The sequence below is a fragment of the Mytilus edulis genome, chromosome 7, assembly GCF_963676685.1.
Source record: "Mytilus edulis chromosome 7, xbMytEdul2.2, whole genome shotgun sequence".
In the NCBI taxonomy this organism is placed as follows: Eukaryota; Metazoa; Mollusca; class Bivalvia; order Mytilida; family Mytilidae; genus Mytilus; species Mytilus edulis.
Window position 1 is genome coordinate 59,367,492 of NC_092350.1, and position 14,130 is coordinate 59,381,621.

Here is a 14,130-nt window from a genome sequence, read left to right on the forward strand (position 1 = left end):
CGTCCGTTATTCCTTTTCGTGTCTAAATGAAGCAAAAACACCTGAATTTTTTTTTTTATCTTTCTTAGTTTTATCCTTGCCTGACAAAAAAAATCATATGTCATAAATCGTATTTAAACATTAGATAAGAACAATAGTAAAAAAATATCTAAAACTTTTGAATAAGCAATCATTTATGTGATAAACTGAAGAGACCCCCCCCCAAAAAAAAAAAAAAAAAAAAAAAAACCAGAAAAGAAAACAACATAAAAATTTAAATGAAAATTGTAAATTATAGCATTTTACAAGATCTTGTATTTGTGTGCCAAGTACTAGTACTGTAACAGGGATATTAATCAAATTGATTGATTGTTGTTTGCTTTAAGTCCAGTAGCAAATATTTCATGCCTGTTAATGACTATAACACATAAATTTTAAATACAATAGGTAGGTCGTACAATAGGTGCAAGAGTTTTTAATTTGATTCATAAAATCTACCCTGAAGTCGATCATCCATGTTTACGTGTAGTTTTACATTTATTATCATTTCACGCATCCAATTTAGATTAGATACTTTTAGCTCGCTTTAGTAACTGTGAGAATTCTGTGAAACTGTATTGTGTATTGTACTTTAGTTTTTGGTATGATATTCTGTACTACCGATCACTACTGCTTTCCTGGTTGGTCTCGTGTGGGGGCGTTCGGGTCAAACAAAGACGTTAATTAAATTGGTATTCTATTTCAACGCTTAACACGTGGCATAATAAAGTAAGAGCACAGACTGGCCGGCTCAGCGTGAGAAATGTGTCCTGGTCGGGTAACTTTTCTTCCTGCGAACTAATATCTTGTGAACTTACACGATAAAAAAAGACTCAGCTTTTCAGTCTAGTAAAAAAACGGGGTTAATGCTCTTGTTATATTTCACGTAATCGTCCTGAATATTAATTTTATTCGCCGCTGGTCGTCATCCATTATCATTATTTATTTTACCGTTTTATTATACAGTGAAGTGTTTTTCTTTTGCTAGTATATATTAAAACTTCTTAAATTTTCACCAATCAAAATTAAAAAATGGCAGGTGAATTTGATAAAACACTTGTGATTGTTGGGATTATTATCTTTCACGGTAAATAATAGTAAATCAAATGTGCCTTTTCGGATATATAATATTTGACGGAACATATTTTATTAACTCCGTATAACTATTATTTAGTCATGTGTCAGTTTTGAGCTTATTATTCTGTATACGGAATGTTCTATAAAAAAGACCGAATGTTGACTCTAAATATTTTTATTTATCTGTGTCTTTGGGTTGCTGTCGCATTAATGTATACCTTTATCTCCTTTTATTCAAAACCAAGATTTGCTTGGGTATAGAAATATTTACATCTCTAGACCTCTCCTGTTCCACAGGATACCCTTGCTAAATTGGTGCGTTCGTTTGGCTTATTGGTTATATAAATACGCAGCTTCGTCTGATTAAAATATAATAGGAATGTATATCAGATGCCTGGTGCAGTGAGAATTCCACGCTATCTTTACCTTAAAAAAAACATTAGAGGGAAAGACGATCTACACACGAGTTGAATGATTGAAATGTGTAAACAACAAGAAAAGTCAGCTTAATCTTTTTAAATAATTATAAGTCGCATGGCTGATTTTAACTACATTTTTGTGACTTTTTCTAGAACAATAGTAGATGGAAAAAAATTATAACAAAACCGATCAGCAAGACAATATAAAACAAATGAAACGCTCAAAATAAGTTGAATCTCTTTTTATAAATTGTTGTCAACCTTTTTTTTATCATTTGTTTCACATTTTATGATAACTATTATACCAGTTTGAGATATAAATAAACTTCAAACAGCAAATGTTGTCACCTAGACGAGGGAGCCGTCATTGTATGCTTCAATATATGAGTTATTGCCACTCAATGAAGATTGTTTTTCTGATGTAGTCCCTCCCCTGTTAGTTTTGTTGGAAATTATACAATGTAACCCATGATGTGTACTACGACAACGTTTTTTTTAATATTAAAAAAAAAAACTTAAATGCAAAGAGAAAAATGATGGAAGAAATGCTAAGATTTTCGCATAAAAATTCAAATGTAAATAAAAATGAAATATATAAAAATTGGAAAATTGTTTGAGACTATAATCAACTGAGAACAAATTATTATAAATCACTAAATGAAGCTGATTAATTTATTGCTCCTTTGTGTCCAGTGGCAAATATGTCATGCATATTCACGACTAGATTCAAAGTGGATCAATTTGAAGCAACTGCTTACAAATTTAGAGTGGCACTTTTTACAATAAGGCAGAGCGTTCGCTAGAGGTAAAACGTATACCGTAATAGAATAGATTTGAACCATAATGATCGAACTCGTAAGTTATAAAGCCCTCCTTCCTTTTTTTTCTCCACGAAAGACGAATGTCATATACAAAACGTCATGAATTTACAAACAATAACGGCCATTATAAGTAAATGAGATATGGACTTTTTTTATAAATTTATTCCTATTGCAGCCAACATCTCCCGTTTCGGGACAGGTTATTTATTTCCACAAAATACCACCTGATTATTGATCGAAGATATTTAAGCAACCAAAAGCACTTTGAATCAAACAAATTCTTGAAATGGTAAATTGAGGTATTTTGCTGGGTGTTTTTCCCAATCCTATTTCGGACCCCCTGATTTTAAGAGGGCGTATCTAATTAGTCATGCCCGATTAACTTGTATTGAATTGAACCTCAACTTAAAGACCTACATCGGGTAAATAAGTTCGAGGTACAATAAGTAGACAATAGAAATCCTTTGTGAAATAAGATCGTCCCAGGTATCTTAGAAAAGAAATTTGCGTTGAATAACAATGAAAAATGCACGAGCAGGTTTGTAAGTAACTTAATATATTTTTGTTGCGAAGGAAAACTGTAAATGTCTGGGAGGTAAGCTGGTAGAATTGGAAAAATCTGAGGAGAATGAGTTTATCAAGGATAAAGTGAGGACTCTGAATACTGGAGGTACTGTTTTTTTTCTAAAGTACGAATATCCCAAAAAATGAGTTAAACGTAAGTAAAACAGAACATCAACATACAACAGGAATACAGTTAGCAAAGAGTTTTTATTATATGACACATATATAGTAAAGAAAAAAACATGAATTGCTGAGACAAGCCACAGCTACCTCAAAGTAAAAACATGAAGATTAAACTAACGAAACCCGCATATTGTCGTTTTCTTGAATTGGGTTTTGAAAAGAATAAGCTAATATGTTTATACTAAGATTATTATTTCTGTTTTAAATTGTATGGAATAATGTTTCAGAAAACACTGCTCTGTTATTAAAGGAACAGAATATGCCAGTTCCAAAAACATATCGAAATACTATTCATGCCGTTTGTTTTCTGTAGTACATTTATTATCGACGGAACCAGTGTTATGAATACAAAATGATGTGTGGACTAGACTCAATGCGAAAGCAACTAAACGAAACACGTCCAGACATCAATCAGTTGAAAAATGAACCATTCGATACACTTTGACAAAATCCTAATCGTTGAATGATTATCATATGAATATGAATACTTATACGGATGTTATGTGCTTTGTTTCGATCTGATGAGTTAAGTCCTTTCCAACTTAATGTCAAAATTTGTTTTTAAGTTGTCCTGTTACACTACTGTTCCAGCTTATACGGATGTTGGCGCCTTCAATGTAGCTTTCCACCGCCACATGGTTAATGTGTATATCGTAAGTTAGGAGCTTGATATTGAGTGGTTTTTTTGCCTTTTAATAGCTGACTATGTGGAATGGGTTTTACTTATTATTAAATGATATGAGCAAATAAGCCCTAATACGGATAAATCAGCATGTGCAATACTAAAAACGTTCCACTGTCGATATAAATCAAGATTTAATATTGCTCTTCGAACAGGGCCATTACGGAAAAAAACGGGCCAATACAGAAAAAAGCGGGAAAAAAGCCGTATTAGCCCTAAGGCTAATACAGGACGTTCACTTCCGGTTTTCAATTTTCTTACGCCATTACTTAACTTTGGAAGTATCGTTATGCATAAAAACATTTGTATAATATTTTTTAAATTAAAGTCATAAAATAAACAGGTTAAATGATGTGCAATGTTTTGTAACGTCTTAAAGTTTTGAAACGGAAAAAACAGGGCCAGTACAGAAAAAAAAGCGGGGAAAAAGCTGTATTGGCCCATGGGCTAATACGAGACGTTCACTTCCGGTTTTTAATTCTCTTATAATCATTTAATAAAAGTGTTATGAACTGGCTGTTTCTGTATTGGCACTGGTATAGATTCTCGTTCAGCTGTATTGGCCCTCGACCCTACGGGTCTCGAGGCCAATACAGCAAACCTTGAATCTATACCAATGCCAATACAGAAACAGCCAGTTAATAACACTATATTATTGACGGTCGTATGTTGATCTATAGTTGTTAATATTGTGTCATCTGGTCTCTTGTGGAGAATTGGATCATTGGCATTCATACCACATCTTCTTATTTTTATATAAACAACGCACAATTAACGTCAGATAAAATCGATAAGGATTTTACTTGATTTTGGTTTGACCATGTTGACACATACACCAATGTACACATACAAGAAGAAGAATAAATTTTAAAACTCTGTATTGAATTCCCGTCTTAAACTGTAAGGAATAGAATACACGAAAACATTGTTCTGTTCTGAAAGGAACATGATATCCAATTCAAACAAAGATCATAACGGAATCGACATATTGATAATATCCATGTAATTTGTTTGCCGTAACGACTAAATAATCAAGGAACTATAGATATAAATGAAAAGATATGTGTAGTATATAAGATGCGCCAGCAACAGAACGAAACACAACCACAAAAGCAATCGATATACCAATTGACAGTTTAATACATTTGTCTGGATCGTTATAGTCCCTGGTTTGAATAAATGAGGAACATAGATTATCAACCCTAAGGATCTTAAATAACAATAGCAACAAAAATGTTTTTAAATGTTTAATTTAAAGTCTGACAAGTGAAAAATATTTGGAACGATAAATAGAGGTATATTTTTAAATTTATGTTGAATTTGTAATTAACCATAACAAATTTGTATTATGTAAAATTTACGTTCGTTTAATGTAAAAATGTTTGGAATTATAATAGCTACACCTTTTGACAAAATTATAAACACGACAAGCTATTAACTATTAACCAATTGTAAACTGGTTGCGCATATATTGTGTAAACAATCAAGTAATTAGGTCTTTCCACTTTTCTGTGGAAAGACCTATTGTTTTTCTTCTGATTATTTTTTTTTTTTTTTTTTCTTCCGCCTAATTTTGTTCTTGCGATAAACATTTGTTTCGCAATATGTCGCTTAGATATTTTGTATATGATATCGAACAGTTTATGCGCTTTTGAAATTTACCCTGCGTAAACAAATACTTTTCTTTGTAGGAGTTATCTCCCCAAACACTGTTTTCCTTGTTAGCGCATCTCCTTCGCAACCGTAAAAGATTATGATAAATTTATTTTACAAAATTGCTCGTTATATCCTTCGCATGATTTGTCCTATTTTGACCGAAGCGATATGACCGCTCCATATGAGAGTTATTTCCCCTTATGCATCTGATATAAGTGATATGAATTTCTATCTTATAAACCATAAGTGATAGAGACCTAGGATCTTTTGATTTGAGGTCCTTGGTCCAAAAAAATGAAAATTAGGTCAAGGTCAAAGGTCAGGGTCATATTTTAATATTTGAATTTGGCTTATTTTCACTTATATCCAAAGACTGTATAAGATATCAACAAATTATTTTTACTAAATTGTTAGTTGCGACATGTCGTAAGATGTAAATTTTGATTGCAAGCGTACGTTGAATGTGAAAGGGAGTTTTCTCCCCTCTTGTATTAAAAAATACGCGTTTGGTGATATAACTCATTAACTAAATATAATTAAGACCTATGGTCTTTTGATTTGAGGTCCTTGGTTTATGACCTTGAAATTGATCTCAAGGTCATAGCTTAATTTGACGTTCTATATTTTGACCTTTGCTTTTATTCTATATGTATACATGATAAAGATATACAACTTTTAGAAAAAGGTATCAAGCCATTTAACCTTAAAAAAAACAACCGGAAGTGACCTTTTGTAAACCGGAAGTAGCTATTTTTTGTACTTTATTAATATAAAAGTATATAGAACCAGATATTTTTGGAATCGGTTTCAAGTAAATATTTAAATATAATCGGAAGTAACATTTTTCAAACCGGAAGTAACAAATTATCTCCCTTATTTAAAAAAAAAATGTATGGAAACAATATATTTTTGGAATCAGCTTACTAGGAGCTATCATTTGACAATTGAAATGACATTTTAAACTTAGTTTCACAACTTTTCATATCAAAAAGGATGGAAAGACCTTCAATTGTTCTCTGAATTTTTTTTTTTTTTTCTTCCGCCTAATTTTGTTCTTGCGATAAACATTTGTTTTGCAATATGTCGCTTAGATATTTGGTATATGATATCGAACAATTGATGCGCTTTTGAAATTTACCCTGCGTAACCGAAAACTTTTCTTTGTAGGAGTAATCTCCCCAAACACTGTTTTCCTTGTGAGCGCAACTCCTTCGCAAACGTAAAATATTATGACAAATTTATTTTACAAAATTGCTCGTTATATCCTTTGCATGATTTGTCCTATTTTGACCGAAGTGATATGAATGCTCCATACGAGAGTTATTTCCCCTTATTCATTTGATATAAGTGAATTGCATTTCTAACTGGTAAACCATAATTATAGAGACCTAGGATCTTTTGATTTGAGGTCCTTGGTCCAAAAAAATGAAAATTAGGTCAAGGTCAAAGGTCAAGGTCATATTCTAATTTTTGAATATGGCTCATTTCTACTCATTTCCAAAAAACGTTTAAGATATCGACAAATTATTTTTTCTAAATCGTTTGTTGTGACATGTCGTAACACGTAAATTTTGATTGCAAGGGTACGTTGAATGTGAAAGGGAGTTTTCTCCCCTTTGGTATTTAAAAATACGCGTATGGTGATATAACTCATTAACTAAACATAATTAAGACCTATGGTCTTTTGATTTGAGGTTCTTGGTTAATGACCTTGAAATTGATCACAAGGTCATAGCTTAATTTGACGTTCTAGATTTTGACCTTTGCTTTTACCCCATCTGTATACATAATAAAGTCATGAGACTTTTTGACAAACGGTATCAAACCATTTAAACTTAAAAAAACAACCGGAAGTGACCTTGTGTAAACCGGAAGTAGCTATTTATTGTACTTTATTACATAAAAGTATAAAAAACAAGATATTTTTGGAATCAGTGTCAAGTAAATAGTCAAATATTATCGGAAATAGAGTTTTCAAACCGGAAGTAAGAAATTATCTCCCTTATCTAAAAAAATATTGTTTAGAAACCATATATTTTTGGAATCAGCGTACAATAAGCTATCATTTGACGATTGAAATGACATTTTAAACCTATTTTTACACCTTTCATATTAAAATACATTGTTTTGGTGGAAAGACCTTCAATTGTTCTCTGAACAATTGGTTTTTAATTCTTCTTTATTTTCTTTCTATCAAGTCGACAGATACTGGATCGGTGGTTATAATTTCAACAATGATGGTGACATGGAATGGATAAGTAAACCAAACTAGGTTATGCCATTTAGTGACATGGGCCCGAACCAACCAAATATGCCTATGGAGCAGTTATGCCCGGGGATTTAGACGGTTTTTGATTTTCTTTGGGGTGATCATATTTGTGAGACCCACAGTTCATACATATGTAAATTTGAGTTCCAATAAGCTTGACCAGATCATACCTGTAATTTTAATCATGATGTTACTAATGATGGTAGTGGTTATGTGTGCATGATATTTTTTTGGAGACTCTGAATATGTTTTTGACAAAATATTATTGACTGTTTTGTAAGCAATTTACGTTTGATATTTAATATATTCGTCCTTATAACCTTGATATTTTCCCTTATAAATTATAATTGGTTTCGTGATTTACTGCTTATCATTCAAATGAATGTGTACATTTTTTTGTAAGTACAACTTTTATACGTTTGATTATTTAACGTCTTTATTGTGTTTTTTTTTATTCATGACTGAAGTCTTTGTGATTCAATTTTAACACTTTTGTTTTACATTGTATTGGTTAAGAAAAAACATCTTTATGAATCCTCTTATTGTTACTAAAAGTTTTCTAATAATTGTGCGTTGTAAGACAGTTAAATAGAGCAGCTTGTCAATACAGTTGTCTTGATACATGACGCCAAGTAATATATGTACAGGTTTAAACACTACTATAGAAAAAGTCACAAGAGTTAAAAAATCAAAAGAAAATTATATTATTATTAAATTCATGATTTTTTTTTCGTTTTGTATTGCTTAGCTTATAGATCTCGATCTTGTGTTTAATATGCTCGTTTTTTTTTGCGTTTTTTTTTTTTGCCATTACGTGTGCAGTATTTTCATCTTTAGAGTTTGAATATTACTTTGGTGTCTTTTGCTCTTCTTTTTGAAGTTTGAGTTTTGTAATAGTTTACGAAATGAATGCAAGTGACTAGTACATTTTGCAAAAAACACTTCGTATTTACATTGAAATAATCATTAATTTCGTACAACTTTGAAAAGAATACTTCATTAAATTTTTGTGCTACCAGATCATCGAGAATAAATATGAATATGTAATTAACATTTTGAATGTTGAAAAAGTAAAATTAAAATTAAACACAGAAGTTCGACAGAAATTGTCATATGAGGTATTTCTGATATCTGAATCCGAGTGCAACCAATAATACATCATACAGCTACAATTTTTATGGTGAGGTGATCAATTTTAAAACAAGTTTATAGATCGTAAGATATTTATTATTTTTCTCAATCATTATACATGTTTGTCATCGGATTACAACTTACATCTGACAACTAAGCAAGCAATCACTCTGAATTGACTACAGGCCTACCGGTACATTAAGTGATGATATATAGCTTGTATAAATAAAATTGTCATGTAACGATCATAATGATGCAATGTTGATACTTTTACTTGGTTTCAAAGAGTTAAATTGGTAGCGTGTAACTCTTGGATTGCTTCCTTTTTTTATCATAGAAAAGAGGTGGTATAATGAGGACAGAAGAAAGATTGTTTAAGGGGGTAGACCTTGGTTCAGGGAGATAACTCTTTAAATCAGTCAAGCGTTTGTAAAAGTCAAGTTCATCAATGTATTTTAAGCATTTACCTGAAACAGATTGAAAATAATCTATGTAACCTAGAAGCTAAGAATATATTTTTGAAAATGGTTGACACAAACGTACTGATGATTTTAAGAGTTATTTCCCTTAACCTAGGTCTACCTCCTTAATTCCTAATGATAGTGCTTCATTTTGTGTTTTATGTAAAGTTTTCATGTAACAATATTCTTGTTTTGTACAATATTGTTTTGCTATGTATGTTGTTTAAATATGTCGATAAAATGTATGCCATGCCCACTTTACATCCATTGATTTTCTTTACTGATTCACAAATAAACAGATCCATACGATTTGTTTATTTCTACATTTACGATTTTGTAATATGACTTTTTACGAAAAATTCAACGATTTGTTACGAGTTATCAAGGATAACTACATCAAATATATATTCGAAATGCTTTTGTGGATTGCTATTATTATATAACGAAATGTTACTATTCATTGATTCGTTAAAGTGTTTGTTACGACATATTTACGCGTTGTTACGAAATGAATGCAAGTTATGTAATCAAATGATTCGTTTTTCAGTTTTTCATAAATTCGGTTACGTTTGCTTGTTTATTAAAAATATAAGACTATGTTTCGAAATTTATGTAAATACACATAAAGATAAAAATTGAACGTTTCATCTAACGGATATTCGTTAAATGGGATACAATGAACCGTGGAATTATTCAAATATGCAATGAGTATTTCAAATTAGTCAGTTACCAAATGGATATCGATCTGTCGTATCAGTATAAGTTGTCGTCTTTGTACTTATCTTGGAAAAGAAATTCGGGCAGTACACCATGATTTAATGAATAAAAAACCCACTATGAAATACAAAAATACACATTACAAACGATCATCATTTGCAGAAATTTTTAACAACAAAAAATCAGTACACAAGTAGACTTGTAAAATTTTACGAAATTGTTTATGTTTCATCGGACCAGAAAGGTTCCGTTTTTTCCTAAGAACACACAGAAATGAATAAAACAGAAATAAAACTATTGTGTGTATTTGTTTAATTACATGATATTTTCCAAACAAGGCAGACCGATTCGAACTCTGGAATATGAAAGAGGGGCGAAAGATACCAGAGAGACAGTCAAACTCATAAATCGAAAATGAGACAACTCTCCATTCAAGTCACAATTTGTAACAGTAAACCATTATAAGTCAAAATACGGTCTTTCATCCAGAGCCCTGACGCTCACCGAATTGTCAGCTATAACGGACCCCTCAAATGACTAGTTTTAAACCATTCATACGGGAAATTCATCGGTCAAATGTATTGCTGAACTACTTATCAGTAAAGACATTTGAATTTGTAAACTTCTTTATATATAAAATACACTTAACAAAAGGTAAAAAACGATTTTCTATATTAGCCATGCTTATTAACAACACTTATCACGTCATTCAACGTATGCATATCGATCTGTCGTACCAATGTAAGTTGATGTCTTTGTTTCTGATTTTGTAAAACAAGAGTCAGGTTTCACGTCATAATGAAAAAAACCAGGGCAATACAGAAATCCATAAAACAAACACACCGCCATAAACATAAGCTTTAAACACAAAAAAGAAGAAGGCTTTTCTTGTACAATGTTTACAGAAATATTCGTATGTCATCGTAAAAGCAAGGTTCCGAAATATCTAAACAAAAAAAGGTCTACAGTCGGATAGTACACAATAATTACACTCATCAAACAGATACCTTTAAATATGTACTGCTCTCTAGAAAGGAAATACTAGCACGGGATTATCGTAACAATTGGAATATATATACCCCGTATGCAGGTGCTGCTGGAATGTTGCCACTTTAAAATGGAATGTTCTCAATTGGAAAGCCGAAATCATCTCTTTTGTCGTAAAGTTTTGTTTCAACTGACCCTCATTGTCAATTTCTAGATGTAAGTCAAGATATGAGACCGACTTAACTGTATCTCTTGATAAAATGACAAGTGTTTAGTTAAGAAAATATTTTACGGTGTATCTGATCTATAACCTATCAGTAAAACTGCATAAAAAGTAAACGAATAGTTCGAGCATGGAATAAAATTGATCGAATAATTCATTACTTGAACATTTGAATAAAAACTAGGCTATGTCATCTCTTAACACCTATCAATAATACTATGATAGTTTCTGAATATTATGTATATCTGGCTACCTTTGTTGAAGAATTGGCGGTTAGATTAACAATAGACTACTTCAAAATGATTTTAAATGAATATACGACTCAGTCAAATCACCAAACAATGATCGGCTGTCTTTTGAACTGAGATTTAAAAAAAGGTTGCACGCCGATTGGTTGATTAAATATAAAGGCGCAGCTCATTGTCTTATATTACCATCCTTAGATGCATTTAAACAAATTGAGCAAGTTTAGTAATTGAATTATTCGTATTCAAACAACATACAATCAGATTTGCATATACATATAAGAAGATAGGGTATGAGTGCCAATGAGACAACTCTCCATTCAAGTCACAATTTGTAACAGTTGGAGAGCAAACGGTTTAATGACTTATAAGGTCAAGACATTGATCACGTGACACAAGTTCAGAGTTGATGATTTTTTGGTAAACGTGCATGCTTCGTGGTTTGTTTACTCGTATCATCTTATTTAAACTCATACATTAACAAAAATCAAATTGGTCAATTCTAGATTAAATAAGCTTCCTTACTTTATATAATTATTATTTACAAGTTTTGTTTAAGTATTATAAATTCAAGAGTGAAGTGAAACTTTTGTTTGAAAATTTGAGTTGGTCCACGGAAAATCCCTAATTCTTCATTAAATAGGTATGGTAACGTGTTGGGGGGGGGGGGGGGGGGTATTGCATATGAAGTGAATAATTTTTTAGTACTTATTTTATTCATCATTGATCACAAAAATTCTGGATACGAAATAGTGTCAGCTTATTCGTTGCGAAGCGGTGATCAAAGGGAGATAACTCGGTACACGCATCGTAGGATATTACAAGTTCACAAGTAAATTCGGGTAAAACTAATGATTGTAGTTATACATGTTATATTTTGACACTTTCTTGAATAACTTTTTATTATGTCATGTATCTCTTCTGTTGTTACATTAAAGTAGTCATGGAATGGTTGAATATGGCATTTTTTTCCACGTACTTACAGGTTTTTGGAAACTTCCAAAGAAGAAAATTATAGATCTAACTGACTTTTCTCTGAAACTTAGACTAATTGTAAATTCTTAAACACCCTTTTGGTAGATAGAAGGATAAAATTGGACCTCCACCCCTCTTTATCCTGGGTTGCGAATACCCCATATCCGTTTAAAATTGGCTGGATTCGAACCCGATATAAGAAGTTCTGTTGCTTACTTAATCAATTTAGTAATTTAGGTAAACAAACATCTACAATCTACCATGTGTTTGTCTGCTGTGCTTCAATTCAAAACGACCCATCAGGTTTATTTACACATTTTTTTGCTAATGCAGACATTTAAACATGTCTGTTTACCTAATAAGTTGTATAAAAAAGCACTTGCTGTTATGACTTATGTATGCATGGAATTTTAATGAAGATAACATTGATTTTTTACCGAAAATAATGAATGCACCCCACAAAACAAATGGTACTTTTGTAACGATGGCTGGTTACGTATAGCCACTTTGTAACAATAAGTCCCATTGGATAAGCTACCCTACACAATGCGTAATATGCAAATTAATGATTAGATACGCAATTGTGTCAGCTCTCAAATTGATGGGAAAATGTAAACATCGGAATACGCCATTTTAACGTAGGAAACAAACTAATTTTCAATCTTGGATTAAAGGACATTGCGCACATTACCAGAGTAACATACATAACCAACCATGTGCAAAATATCTTTTAATTAGTTTTCTTCACTTACTTTTCTATGTTTTAGTTTATTTAATGTTTTAATTCCCTACAGAACAGAACATCGTAGAAAAAAAAATTAGGTTGTGCTGTTTGTTGGCGTACACATTTTACATACGAGTACTTTTTGTGTCGACAGACTGACCTTTACCTGTCAGATTCTGGTGTTTGCCAAAAAACTGTAACAGTAAACTGTTATAAATCAAAGTACGGCCTTCAACCGGGAGCCCTGACTTACACCGAATTGCAAGCTATAAAGGGCCACAAAATTACTACTGTAAACAGGGAAATTTTCGCGGTAGTTTAATTTTCGCTATTTTCGCTGTTAGCATTGAACCGCGAAAATAAAACGACAGCGAAAATATCAAGTAAACTCTTTTTATTTAATTTACTTTTACAAATCGTGACTTAGATGGAGAGTTGCCTCATTAGCACTCATATCACAGCTTCTTATATCTACATATCTGGATAAAATATCTATAGGACTATTGTATAAAATTGAATTTATAGATGACACATATATACCTGAAATCATAACTGTATATCGTAATGAAAAGCAATGTTAGAAGTCATGTCTTTAACTCAAATCAGTAATCTCATAAGCGATCATTATGTATATGGTTATGTAAACAACACGCATTACCATTATGTTAATGACACATGTCAATCAGTAATAAAAGTATCACCTCGTTGAATCTACTATACAGATTAATCAGGTCAAACGATCGAAAAATTAGCATTAATCCTGACAGCTTTTAATTTTAATTCTTTCCTAATTAGGTCTACTTTTCTGATATTGTGGATGTGTTTTTACAAGCTTTTGACAAACTTTTAATCTACTTTAAAATTCACATGATTAATAAACCGAAAACAAAAGATTTATGATTGATTTAATAACTTGATTTAGGATATATTATAGCTGTTCACTTTTGAAAATCATTTATGAAAATATTTATATAGAAC